The sequence below is a fragment of the Heterodontus francisci genome, chromosome 28, assembly GCF_036365525.1.
Source record: "Heterodontus francisci isolate sHetFra1 chromosome 28, sHetFra1.hap1, whole genome shotgun sequence".
In the NCBI taxonomy this organism is placed as follows: Eukaryota; Metazoa; Chordata; class Chondrichthyes; order Heterodontiformes; family Heterodontidae; genus Heterodontus; species Heterodontus francisci.
In genome coordinates this window covers 24802012-24816544 of record NC_090398.1, presented here as the reverse complement: position 1 = coordinate 24816544, position 14533 = coordinate 24802012, and the positions used below count along the sequence as shown (strand labels likewise).

Below are 14533 nucleotides of genomic sequence, written 5' to 3'. Positions count from 1 at the left end.
TACAGCCTGCCGGACTGAACATTGAGTTCAATAATTTCAGAGCATGACAGCCCCCCATTTTACTGTCATTTTTAGTTATTTTTTCTTCCTTTTTTTTTACATTCTTTTTTACATTTTTTTTTTGCATTTATTTCATTTCATCTTAGTTTGTTCAGTTTGCTTACCCACTGGTTTTTTTTCAGGTTTGCACTTGCTGCTGTTCAATATTCAGTGTATTTACACCTAATCTGTACTAATGCTTTGTCTTTCAACACACCATTAACATATTGTTTGCCTTTGCTCCGTGACCTTTTGGTCAGCTATGTGGCCTGGTCCAATCTGGACCTCCTTTGTTATCTCTTGCCCCACCCCCACCTCACTTGCTTATAACCTGTGATTTTTCTAATATTTGTCAGTTCCGATGAATGGTCACTGACCCGAAACGTTAACTCTGCTTCTCTTTCCACAGATGCTGCCAGACTTGCTGAGTGGTTCCAGCATTTCTTGTTTTTATTTCAGATTTCCAGCAGCCGCAGTATTTTGCTTTTATTTTAAGGATGAGAGGTGACTTGATAGAGGGGTACAAGATGATGAGAGGCATAGATAGAGTGGATCGCCAGAGACTTTGTCCAAGGGTGGAAAGGGCTATCACCAGGGGGCATAATTTTAAGGTGAATGGAGGAAGGTTTCGGGGAGATGTCAGAGGTAGGTTCTTTACACAGAGAGTGGTGGGTGCGTGGAATGCGCTGCCAGCGGTGGTAGTAGAAGCAGATACATTAGGGGCATTTAAACGATTCTTGGATAGGTACATGGATGATAGTAGAATGAAGGGTAGGTAGTTAGGTTGATCTTAGAGTAGGTTAAAGGTTCGGCACAACATCGTGGGCCGAAGGGCCTGTACTGTGCTGTACTGTTCCATGTTCTATGTTCTATGTAATACTATATCACTCTATATCGATGCTATTTTACTCTATATTAATACTATATATCTCTGTATCGATGCTATTTTACTCGATATTAATACTATAACTATATTAATACTATATCACTCTATATCGATGCTATTTTACTCTGTATTAATACTATAACTATTAATACTGTATCACTCTATATCGATGCTATTTTACTCTATATTAATACTATAACTATATTAATACTATATCACTCTATATCGATGCTATTTTACTCTATATTAGTACTATAATTGTATTAATACTATATCACTCTATATCGATGCTATTTTACTCTATATTAATACTATAATTGTATTAATACTTTATCTCTCTATTACGATGCTATTTTACTCTATATTAATACTATAACTATTAATACGGTATCACTCTATATCGATGCTATTTTACTCGATATTAATACTATAACTATTAATACTGTATCACTCTATATCGATGCTATTTTACTCTATATTAATACTATAACTATATTAATACTGTATCACTCTATATCGATGCTATTTTACTCTATATTAATACTATAACTATATTAATACTGTATCACTCTATATCGATGCTATTTTACTCTATATTAATACTATAACTATATTAATACTGTATCACTCTATATCGATGCTATTTTACTCTATATTAATACTATAACTATATTAATACTGTATCACTCTATATCGATGCTATTTTACTCTATATTAATACTATATTTCTCTGTATTGATGCTATTTTACTCTATATTAATACTATAACTATATTAATACTTTATCTCTCTATTATGATGCTATTTTACTCTATATTAATACTATAACTATATTAATACTGTATCACTCTATATCGATGCTATTTTACTCTATATTAATACTATATTTCTCTGTATTGATGCTATTTTACTCTATATTAATAATATAACAATATTAATAATGTATCACTCTATAATCGATGCTATTTTACTCTATATTGATACTATATTTCTCTGTATTGATGCTATTTTACTCTATATTAATACTATAACTATATTAATACTATGCTCTGTTGTAACTGTTACTGACCGTTACTCAGACCAGCTCGCATCGCCCGTCATGGAGAATACCCGGATTCCCGGAAGCTAGTAACAACGCGTTTGCGCGGGGAAAGGCTGTAACTGTGCCTGCGCGGCACAGGAAGGCCGGAAACGTCTCGAAGCCTCCTTGATCTGGGCTGAGTTCAACGCAGGAAATAGTCAGCAGGTCTGGCAGTGTCTGTGGGGAGAGAAACAACATCAATGTTTCAGCTTAATGACCTTTCCTTATTTCAACTGGATCTGTCTCAGCATCGAATTTATTGTGTTCTTTATACTCGGTGTGTTTCTATTAACAACATTTATTTTCGATTTTGGACACACCCTGTGATTCTGCTCTAATATTTTAATCACATGTTTATTCCTTTCTCCGCATTTAATTTCTTTACATCTTTTCGTTTTCCTTTTACCTATAGTGCATAAATCACAGTTTCTAACTGTTACTCTAATCTCTTCCCTTTCATTTGCTTTTGAACTATTATTTATAATTATTGTATTCCTACCTTTCCCACCTGATCCCTTCCCTCCATTTACGAGTTTAAAGTCCTTGTTACTGCCTTGGTTACAGGTGAGGTATCAGCTGGAGTACTGTGTACAATTCTGGGCACCACATTTCAGGAAATCTTTGGAGGGGATAGAGAGGAGATTTACCAGTATGATACCAGGGGTGAGGGATTGCAGTTACATGGTGAGATTGGAGAAGCTGGAATTGTTCTTTTTAGAGCAGGGAAGGTTAACAGCAGACTGAATAGAGATATTAAAAATAGAGAGATTGTGTTTGAGTGAGTCTGGAGAATCTGTTTCCTCTGGCAAGTGTCAGCAACCAGAAATCACAGTTTTAAAATAATTGGTAAATGAAGAGAGGGAATGGAACAAAAAGGGTTGTTAAAATCTGGAATGTATGACATGAAATATTGGTGGAAGCAGATTCCAAAGGAATTTTTAAATATCTGGGTCAGTGGGTATGGGTGTGGGACTGGGTCAGTGGGTGTGGGACTGGGTGGGCGGGTGTGGGTGTGGGACTGGGTCAGTGGGTATGGGTGTGGGACTGGGTCAGTGGGTGTGGGACTGGGTGGGCGGGTGTGGGTGTGGGACTGGGTCAGTGGGTGTGGGTGTGGGACTGGGTGTGTGGGTGTGGGACTGGGTCAGTGGGTGTGGGACTGGGTCAGTGGGTGTGGGACTGGGTGAGCGGGTGCGAGGCTGGGTCAGTGGAATGGGGGAACATGCGAACTGTTCAGATTTGATGTGACGGCCGGCTCCAGGTTACAGATTCTCACTGCAATGAAAACATACATTTCAGGGGAAGTTAGGTGAACACACTTGAGGGAGAAAGGATTCGAAGATTATGCTCATCGGGTTTGTGAAAAGGGGTGGAAGGAGGCTTGTGTAGAGCATAAACGTGGAAGAATCGGGCCGAATTGCCTGGTTCGGTGCTGTTAATTCTGTGTAAAAAGGGAAGTGACGATGACACATTTTCTGAAGCAGTTTTGTACAAAGAGAATCCGAAGCTTTGATCTAATTCTGGAGTCTGCAACAAGCAAACTCCAGTGGTGGAACGGAGAGATTCCAGTCTTCCAGCCAGAGTGGAATATTCTGTAACAGTGAACTGAGTTTAACATTAAACCACAAATGAGAAGACTGTATTTCAGAGGAGATAGTTTGATCAGAGACTCGCTCAGTTCGACCTGTAGGTGAAGAGTTAGACATGTGTATCTCCATCTCCAGCCTCAATTTGCTCTCAATGTTTTCTCACCTCACGAAGCTCTGTCCATCTTTCTCACAACTTCATATTTAAATCTCTCCAATGGGGTTTCTGCTCCTGCACAGTACTGAACTGGAATAATACCTTCTCTGACTGTGACTCTGAAAAACTGTCCATCCTCATTCTTCTTGACCTCTGCAGTCACTGACACCATCGAGCACAACATCCTCCTTCACTGCCTCTCATCCATTATCCAGCTCAGAGGGACTGACCTCACTTTGTTTCCACACTTACATCCAATGACAGCCAGAGAATCTTTTTTAATGACTTCTCTACCTGCCCCCTCACCATTACCTCTGGATCTTTCCTCATCCCCTCCTATTTCTCATCTACATGCTGCGCTTTTAGACATTATCAAAGACGAGTTATCAGTTTTCACATGTTCGCTGACAACACAATCCTCTGCTCTACCTCTCCACCAATATCAAAATGCAACAAATCAAAACATGAAATATAAATCTGTGAATAAAATAATACTTTCCTAGCACACTGTGTAAAACCGAGTGAAGGATCATTTAATTCTGTTTCATATTTCCCTGCAGAATATTCACAAGCTCAGAACGGTGTACTGCACCTTAGACAGGTTATATCTTTTTATCCATTTATTTATAACATTTAGAAGGTTGTGGGGTGATTTGATTGAGGCTTTTAGGATTTTGAAATGGATTGAGAGAGTAGACAGAAACTTTTTCTGCTCGTTGGGAGTCTAGGACAAGGGAACATAACCTGAAAATCAAAGTCAGGCCATTCAAGAATGAACTAAGGTAAAACATTGTCTCTCAAAGGGTGGTGGAAATGTACAACTCCCTCCCACAAAAGGCAGAACATCCTAGCTCAATTAATCATTGTAGATCGTGATCAATAGATTTTTGCTGGGAAAGTTTATTAAGTGACTATGAAGCCATGATGGGTGGATGGAGTTAGGATACAGGTCAGACATGATCTTATTGAATGACAGAATAGGGTCGAGGGGCTGAATAGCCTACTCCTGTTCCTGTGTTCCCAATGAGGCTGGTATTTCACTGTACTGTGAGAGTAAATCTTACCAAAGGGCTCTCCCAGTGCAGAGTGTGGGCCAATGGGAGCCTGTCTGGAACTGGATTGTGGAGATCAGCAGGACTCACTGGATTTCACTGGGAATCTGTCTGTGTCACACGTGATGTGGAGAGTTTATAGTAACACTCGGGAAATGCTCGATCCCAGAGCTAACAACTATTGTACTGATGGTGGAGGAGGGACTGATATCATGTTTAACAAGGCAACGTTCTCATTCTCATTTTAATATTTCCATCTAACCCGCCTATTAACATTATATTTTTCACAGAGCATCAGAATCTGGAAGTCGGTGACCAACATGACTGAAGGATCATTGAGGAAAGAAGATCCAACATCTTCAACAAGAATGAGAATGGACACAGGTTCAGAAAATACTTGAAAATATAATTTCTGTCCTGACAGAAGGTCCAGATCTTGAGCAAGAACCTGCAGCTCACACAGGAAGAGGGAACAGGACAGGGACTGAGTAGAAAGAGGGAAGTCAGTGACCATCTAGACAGGCATCGCAATCACAGGTGGAGAGAGCCCCTGAGTACTGAAACTGTCCAATAGATACCTTGTATTGGGGACTGGATAGAGACAGTGACTCAGAGGATGGTCTTCCTGAACAATAATATGACACTACAGAGCAGGATACCAGCCCGTGTGGGGCGGTGGAGAGAGACAGGTGGGACACAGGAATAGGAGAGTAATAGTGGTGGGACATTCTATAACCAGGGGAATAGACAGACTCTTCTACAGCCCTGAGCAGGTCCCGAATGGTAAGTTACCTCCCTGGTTAGAGTGCAGAACGTCCTGAAACAGTGGGACAATCTCTGGGAATGAAAAGAGAGTGGAAAATATCCACAGTCAGAACCAGTAGCACAGATAGAACTATGCTTATCGAGGGAATATTAAGATTAAGGCTCTAGACAGGAAAAGAAGGCCTCGAGCTGGCGATCTCCAGATTGTTTTGTACTCAGTCACTTTAGGAGGTAAATATGAGGCAGGTCAATGTGCAGCTGCAGAGCTGGAGCAGGATGGAACATTCTTGGGACATGAGAGTGAGTTCAGGGGGAAGGGAAGGGATGGCTGCAATCTGAATCCACCAACAAATGGAGCTGTGGGAAGGGCAGCAGCTGATGTGACTGGAAAATGGGAAATATCCAGATCTGAGACTAGAGAGCAGAATTAATAAAACTCATGGAGCAAGAACAGAAGATTTATGAAATAGTGAAATGTTCTTATCTGGAGGAAAGGAAGGATGTTTTGGAATAGTGAGAGTCACTGGGCAGGAAAAACTATCGGAGAAAAATTAACATTTCAAAAAACTGGAGCAGGAATTGAGTGTTGTGTCTGTGAATTTACAAATCATTCCAAACACCTTTGGAAAGACAGAAGCTGGTGAGAAGTGATCTAGTATCTGAAAGACCGGGACTGGGTTGTCACAGGACTCAGAGCAAAACGTTCCTAGTTATGACATTTTCAGGGGAGAACAAAATATGTGTGGACACCACTGTTAATAAATGGTTCCAGGACAACAGCAGAAGAACAACAAACTTGCATTTATGGTAGTGTCTTTAATGTAGTAAAACATCCCAGGGCACTTCACATAAACGTTATCAAACATAATTTAACACCAAGCTACATTAGGAGATATTAAGTTAGGTGACCAAAAGCTTGGTGAAAGAGGTAGGTTTTACAGAGTATCTGAAAGGAAGAGAGAGAGCTGGAGAGGTTTATAAATTAAAGATGTTCCAGGGAGTAATAATAAGAAAGAAAACATATACACAGTTCAGCAAAAGGAAGGGAAATGGCACAATTCTCAGTGAGCTTTGCACGTCAGCAAGCAGTGGAGGTGAGAGTGGTGGAACTGGGGGAAAATAGTTACAGAGGAAGAAGTTTTGGGGAGATATAAAATATTTCCTTTAGTTTCAAAAAATCATGATGGAAGTAAAAACGTTGGTGTACCAGAGGAGGATGTGGGTCTGTAGTTAAATATAACTGTAGAGAGGATTTAAAATGGAGTTTAATTGCTGAGATCAGTCACTGGGTCCAGAGATAATGTGCCTGTGGTTGCAATGAGAAATCAGAGAGTGGGGACTCCGACTACAATTCATCAATCCTTGTTTAATATCAAATACACAGATGGACTGAAGGAGCCCAATTAATGTCTCTGTTCAAATAGGGATAGAGTCTGAAGAGGGTAACAATGGACCAGTAATCTATAGTTAGTTGTGACAATCTCCTTGCATCTGTAATGGCAGATGGAATTAGAAACAATTTAGACATAAAGGGGATGATGAGTTGAGGCTGGAATGGATTCGCTGTAAACAGGTTGTATTTGAGAAATGTGATACAGCTTCGATGAGATCTGACTATGTGTAGTACATGCGGTTTTTCTGGGTTATCAGAATGGATTTGATAATGTGGCTTTGAGAAGGCTTCAGCCATTTGATATAATAGGAAAAGTAGCGTCAAGTAGGAAGTGGATAGAGTGTGTAATTTTGTCCATTTTTGTTCACAGGTCCGATCTCCAGAACCATTGAGCTCTTGACAAAGTGGGACAATTACTGTCTGTTCCCGTGAACAAATTCTATCAGTATAGAAGGGATGAGCAGAATTGTTAACATGCGGAAGGCAATTTCATTGTACAAGAATATCAGGTAAACGAGAGGGACACAGAATGACTTTGGAAATAGCAGGATATGAGATCTTAGAATGATAAATGTTACAGAAGAGAAACAGACCAAACTAGAAAGACATGGATAAAGCTGAGAATGTTGTGAATCTGAGACAATGATACAAAGAGGTGAAAATACCCAGCAGATGTGTCAGTACGTGTACAAAGGACAGAGGTTTGGGTATAACTCTTGTGTGGACTGAAAACAAAAGGAGAATGTTTTAGTGGGACTAGGAAAAGGGAAGGACCAGAGGAGTGGTCTTGTGTTGACCGACCTCAAAACTACTTGAAGTTAGGGAACTGAAAGGCAACAAAAATCCTCAGCAGAGGAAATAAGAGGAATTTCTAGAACATAAAGATATTCAAATGGTTAAAATCTGAGACTCAACAGGGAAACTGTGGGGATTGAAAACATGATTCTTCCCCTACACATCACCAGGGGTCAATTCCAACTTGGCTGGGGGCACAATCCGGGCGGTCAAACTTGCCGTGCAGCATCCCTCCCTGGGAGAGCACTTTCGGAAGTTCCATGCAAGTAGCCTGTAATATTCTGTTAGTTCCCTTTAATTTTTTATTTTTATTTTATTTAGAGATACAGCACTGAAACAGGCCCTTCGACCCACCGAGTCTGTGCCGACCAACAACCACCCATTTATACTAACCCTACAGTAATCCCATATGCCCTACCACCTACCTACACTAGGGGCAATTTATAACAGCCAATTTACCTATTACCTGCAAGTCTTTGGCGGTGGGAGGAAACCAGAGCACCCGGAGGAAACCCACGCAGACACAGGGAGAACTTGCAAACTCCACACAGACAGTACCCAGAATTGAACCCGGGTCCCTGGAGCTGTGAGGCTGCAGTTCCAACCACTGCGTCACTGTGCTATCCAGAAGAGAAGTAAATGGAAATAATAATTGAGAAGGGTGTGTAATGGATGGCGGCACAGCACCACCTGCACAAGTTGAAATATCGGCAAATTAGTCTAATCCCAACCTCCTGTTGTCAACTCCGTCCATTATTTTACTGATGTTTGACAGTCGGCTGATAGGACAGTAATTGACCAGTTTGGGTTTTCCTGCTTTCTGTGGACAGGACATACCTGGACATTTCACTATGTTGTCAGATGTCGGTGTTACAGCTGTGCTGGAACAAATTGGCTTGAACCACAACAGTTCTAGAGCACAGCTCTTCAAAACTACAGCCAGTATTTTGATGGGACTAGTAGCCATTGCTGTGTCTAGTGCACTCAGCATTTCTTGATCATGTGAAATAAATTGAATCGGTGGAAAAACTGGACATGAATTCTCCCATCCAGACAATCCTCTGTACCCTTGATACCCTCAGTGCTTCTTCCAAGGGGTTTTGAACATGGAGGAGTACTGATTCATCAGTCGAGGGAATTTCTTTGCCCCCTTTGACCTGAAGCCATGAGAGTTCAAGGAATCTGAAATAAATGTAGAGGACTCCCAGGGCCACACACATATCATGACTGTATTTCACTTTGTCTCACCTCTTGTAGGTTTGGACATACCCGGAGATGGTGATGGAGGATAGATCTGATTCTCTGAGTCTGACTATGTCAGGTTATTGCCTGACCAGTGTTTAGGGCAGCTCTCCTATCCTTGTCCCCAATCCCTGGATGTTTGTAATGAGGACGGATTTATAATATCATCAGGTTCACAATATTCCTGGAAAAGGACAAGGCACAATGAAGCACAATGATACTTAACTGGAGGAAGGCTAACCTCAGTGAGTTAAAAAGGATCCATCCTGGGTCGATTGCAATCACATATTGGTAGATAATTGAACAATGAGCGGCCTCCAAAGAGAAGGTGGTTCAGGTAGAGATTGGACACATTCCTATGTGACGGAAAGGAAGGGCATTCAAGGCTAGGCCTCCCTGGACGCCTAAAGATACAGAGGTGAAAATAAAATAGTGAAAGGGGACTTATGAAAAATGTAAAGTTCTTAATACAGTGGAGTGCAAAGCTGAACATAAAATTACAGAGCAGATCTGAAAAAGGGAAACGAGGTGCAAAGAGAAAGTATGAGAATAGAGCAGTGGGAACATAAAAGCCTTTTATTAAAAAAAGCACATAAATGGTAAAAGAGTAGTAAAAGGAAAGATTGGGTAAATTAGGGACCAAAATGGAGATCTTCTTGTGAGGGTAGAGAGCATAGCTGAAGTAGTAAATGAGTGTTATCTTCACTGCCAATGTAGCAGGAGAGGAGGAAGCAGTAGTGATATCAGATAAGGTAAAAATAGACACAGGGGATGAACGTCAAAGATAGGCAATTCTCAAAGTAGAAATTGTGGATGCTCCGGCCACAATCTTCCAAACCTCCTCGGATATGAGGCGGAGCCAGATGACTGGAAGATTGCAATTGTGACAACCCTCTTTAAAACAAGACAAGGATGAGGGATAAATCCAACAACTACAAGCCAGTCAGCCGAACACTGGTGGTGAGGAAATGTTTAGAGAAAATAACCTTGCATAAAATTAATTGGTATTGATAAAGTACAGGCTTAAAAATGAAAGTCAGCACAGATTTGCTGAAGGCAAATTGTGTTTGACAAACTTTATGGAGCTCTTTGTTGAATAACGGAGTGGGTTGATGAGGGTAGTGCTTAATATTGTGTATATGCTCTTTCAAAAGGTGTTTGACAAAGTAGCACATAATAGACTTGTTAGCAAGATTAAAGTCCATGGGATTAAAGGGACAGTGGCAGCAAGGATACAGAATTGGCTAAGAGACAGAAAGCAGAAAGTATTGGTGAGCTGTTGTTTTTCAGACTGGAGGGAAGTAAAGAGTGGTATTCCCCAGGGTCAGTATTAGGACCACTGCTCTTTTTTAATGCATATTAATGATCTAGACTTGGGTATACAGGCAATAACTTCAAAGTTTGCAGATGATAGGAAACTGGAAAATGTAGTAAACAAGGAGGAGGAGAGCAACAGACGTCAGGAGGATTCAGACAGGCTGGTAAAATGGACAGACACAGGGCAGATGAATTTTAATGCAGAGAAGTGTGCAGTGATACATTTTTGGAGGAAGAATGAGGAGAGACAATAAAAAATAAATGGTACAGTTTTAAAGAGGTTGTAGGAACAGAGTTGCCAAGTTAGATTTTTTAAAAAGTGGCATTATTAATACTGGAATAGAGTGCAGAAACAAGGATGTTATGCTGAACCATCGTGAAACACTATTTCGTTCTCAGCTGGAGTATTTTGTTGGGAAGCACTGATCGTGATGATCTTGGGACAGACCAAGAAGAATCACCCATTCGGCCCTCCTAGCTGAAGATGGTTGCAGACACTGCAGCCTTGCCATTTTCACTCATACTCTGGGCTCCACCATCATTGAAGATGAGGATTTTCATGGAGACTTCTTCTCCTGTTAGTTAATTAATTGTACAGCAACATTTGCCATGAGATATGACAGGACTGCAAAGCTTTGATTTGCTCTGTTTGTTGTGGGATCATGTCACATTGTCAATGACCTGCTGCTTCCACTGTTTCTCGTGTGCTGTAGCTTCACCAGGTTAGAACCTCTATTTTAAGCTACTCCTGGCTGGCTGTTCTACCCTCCTCATTGAGCCACGGTTGGTCATCTGGCTTGATGCTGATGGAGGAGTGAGAGATAAACCACGCCATGAGGTTACAGGTTTTAAGAATCCAATTCTGCTCGTGCTAATGGCTCACATGGAGATCTTCTTTTGAGCTACTTGATCTGTTCCTAATCTACCCGCTTAGCACCATGTTCTTGCCATCCGATACAACGGAATGTGCTTCAGTGTGGAGATGAACTTTATCTCCACATGGACTGTTCCATGATGTGAAAAATTTATAGTCCTTTTTGACTCTTTCCAAAAGTTCAAAGCTGAATCCTTATTAGTGGCAGTTATGATTTTTATTTTAAATCGAAGCTTAAGTGCGGCTTCATATACCAGTATTTGAGCAGTGGTTTATAGGGAACAATTAAGAATTACATTATTCTGTTGACCCTTGGGTAGGAGGTGTGGCCCATTCCCTGTAGCTCCAACTCACATACGCTTGTGCACCTATCTAATGTCCCCCTTGGCCCTTCTACACTGAGAAAGACCCAAAGCCCACAGGATATACTGCAATAACCAGAACTGTGGAAACAGTCCAGGCACAAGCCTTGTGCCTCTCTTATCTGTCCCTTAAGCTTAGCACAACTTTTTCTGTGCTTGTTCTCTGTTTCTCCATCTGATGATGCACCCTGTAAACCTTAAAGACCAAACGGCCCAGATCTTGCAGTCCCATTCGTGCCGAACACTGAGAGGCTTAATGCTGTTGAGGGTCACAATGGCATGGCAAATTCCAGCAACCTGAGTTACACCAAAACCTGGAAGTTGTGGTGTGCCTCGATAGGCTCCACTGATAATCCTGCCGTTCCTATTCTTACAGCAGTAGGGACCATTAGTGCAAAAACTTTACTTTTCTGCCCACAACTTGCACGGACTTCTGAGTGCAGGAAGTTAGGGCTGATAAGCACAGGCACAAGTCAGCAAACAGAGAGGGTGGATGAAGGCTGTAAATTGTTATAATTAAAAATGTTCCTCATGATTCCCACCCCTCACCCCAGCTCCTCTCCCTGGCTCCACCAGCTCTCCTGGCTCCTCTCCCTGGCTCCACCAGCTCTCCTGGCTCCACCCCCTGGCTCCACCAGCTCTCCTGGCTCCTCCCCCTGGCTCCACCAGCTCTCCTGGCTCCACCAGCTCCTCTGCTCCCTAATCTCAATTGGGCAGGCAGTGGCATAGTGGTAATGTCACTAAACTAGTGATCCAGAGCCTGGGGTAGTGCACTGGTGACATGAGTTCAAATCCCACCATGGCAGAATGTGAATTCAACTAATGGTGACCATAAAACCGTTACCGATTGTTATAAAAAACCATCTTGTTCACTAATGTCCTTTAGGGAAGGAAATCTGCTGTCCTTATCTGGTCTGGCCTCTATGTGACTCCTGATCCACATGGAACACCACCACCGATAAGCTCCTTTTGAAATCACACATCATCCTGACTTGGACCAATATCACTATTCCTTCACTGTCACAGGATTAATAACCTAACAGCACTTTGGGTCTATCGATACCAGATGGACTGCAGTGGTTCAAAAAGGCATCTCACCACTACCATCTCAAGGGCAATTAGGGATGGGCAACAAATGATGGCCTTGCCAGTAATGCTCACATCCCATGAAGGTATAAAACAATTAAAATCCCCCATTATCACTACTCTATAGATTTTGCACGTCTCTGTAACTTCCTTACCACTTTGCTCCTCTATATCTTTCCCAGTATTTGATGGCCTATAGAATACACCTAGTGTGTGATGGCACCTCTGTTGTTTCGTAGATCTAACCAAATAGATTCTGTCCATGACCTGTCCAGAACAACCTCTATCTCCAGAACTGTAATATTCCCCTTAATCAATACTGTCACCCCTTCTCCTTTCTTTTCTTCCCTATCTTTCCTGAATACCTTGTATCCAGGAATATTCAATGCCTAGTTCCACCCTTTTTTGAGCCAGGTCTCAGGTATCACCATATTATATTCCCACATGTCTAATCTGCACCTGCAGATCACAAAATTTATTTACCAAACTTCACACGTTCACACACATGCACTGCACAACTAATTTAGACTTTATTGCATTGCCACTAAGTCTGATCCCACCTAATACTTTACACTTTCTTACTCTCGTGCTATCTGTCTCTCCCGATCCTTAATGCATTTTATTTCTCTTTTGTAATCCCACATGACCATCACCCTGCCCAGTTAGTTTAAATTCCTGACTGCACTACTAAACCACCACTCTGTTTAGGTGCAACCCCTCCTGTCTGTAAGGTCCCACCTCCCCCAGAACCGGTCCTAATATCCCAGTTCCTGGATTTTGCAGTCCGGGTTCCTCAGAGCTGCAGATAACAGTTTCACTCCTGAATCTCCCAGTTTATTGATCCCCAGTCTATAAAGACAAATAAAGAATGAGACACAAACTGAATCAAATCCTGAATCTAAGACAACGTTTCTCTGTTGGATATATAAAAAAACACAGAAAAACCTCAGGAAAATTAATCGCCTGATTTTCCTGACACTGGCAATGAATCTCACTTTGTCTAACTCCCCATATATTCAGGAACTGTCAGTAATGTACTTATTAAATGTACTTATTAAATAAAGTACTGTCTACATGAAGCCTTTAAATGTCACTCAGTCTGGTTCCATTCCCTGAGCAGAATTACCTTCCTGGAGCTCAGTGACAGCCTGGTCATGTTTAGGGAAAAATGTCTTATATCTGCAGGTCCTTTCCCGGATATTATGGAATGGAGCAATTTTTACCCAATTAAATTAGGGGTGACTTCCTGCAGTATATATTCTGAGCATCATAATAATCTGTATAATATTGCGGAATGAGTTACATGTAGAAACGGTGCTAGCTGCTGCTGTAAAATGCATCTTCCAGGATTTTATGTAGCAGGAAGAGTTTATTCTGTCCGTTGCAAGTTTTAAATGTTTCTGTACTCTAAGGTACAGGGGAGGGGAGTCTTACTTTATTCCCCATTAAACTAGCGCTGCATTTATTTCTGGTGTAACTAGTCCAATAGTTTTTGTGGCATTTTTGGAAGATCCCTCCCCACATGGGGCCTCACACACATGGTGGGGGGGTGGGGGAGGTTATGGGAAATTCCTGGGTTCACTTGCTCCGGTTTTCAAAAGGGAATTGAACAATTATCTGTAGAGAAAAACTAAATGCAGGGCTGTATGGAAAGGGAGGGGGAGTGAAAGTAACTGAGTTGCTCTTGCAGAGAGCCCGCACAGAGGCAAAATGCCAAATGATCTCCTTCTGTGCTGTAACTATTCTATGATTCCTACACCCGGTGAAGAGAGTGGGATGCTCGGACACATGGACTGCTGAAGTTATTTCAGTCTATGTGGTAATAACAGTAAGGAGCAACTTCTTCAATGGGCATATCTTAGTCAATATGAAAAACAGTTAATTAAATGATCAGACTCTCAC

General features: G+C 41.5%; 1 protein-coding gene across 16 annotated transcripts in view; it reads right to left on the bottom strand.

Moving 5' to 3' along the window:
* LOC137385142 (NACHT, LRR and PYD domains-containing protein 3-like) overlaps positions 1 to 14533 on the bottom strand; it is a 206085-nt gene that overhangs the window by 135015 nt on the left and 56537 nt on the right. For 15 of the 16 annotated variants that reach the window (XM_068060009.1, XM_068060020.1, XM_068060017.1 and 12 more), the window contains one exon: positions 1994 to 2182. The gene's annotated coding sequence lies outside the window, so the exon portion shown is untranslated. Of the gene's footprint in view, positions 1 to 1993; positions 2183 to 9233; positions 9397 to 14533 lie in introns of all 16 variants that reach the window. The other variant, XM_068060011.1, reaches the window with a different exon arrangement.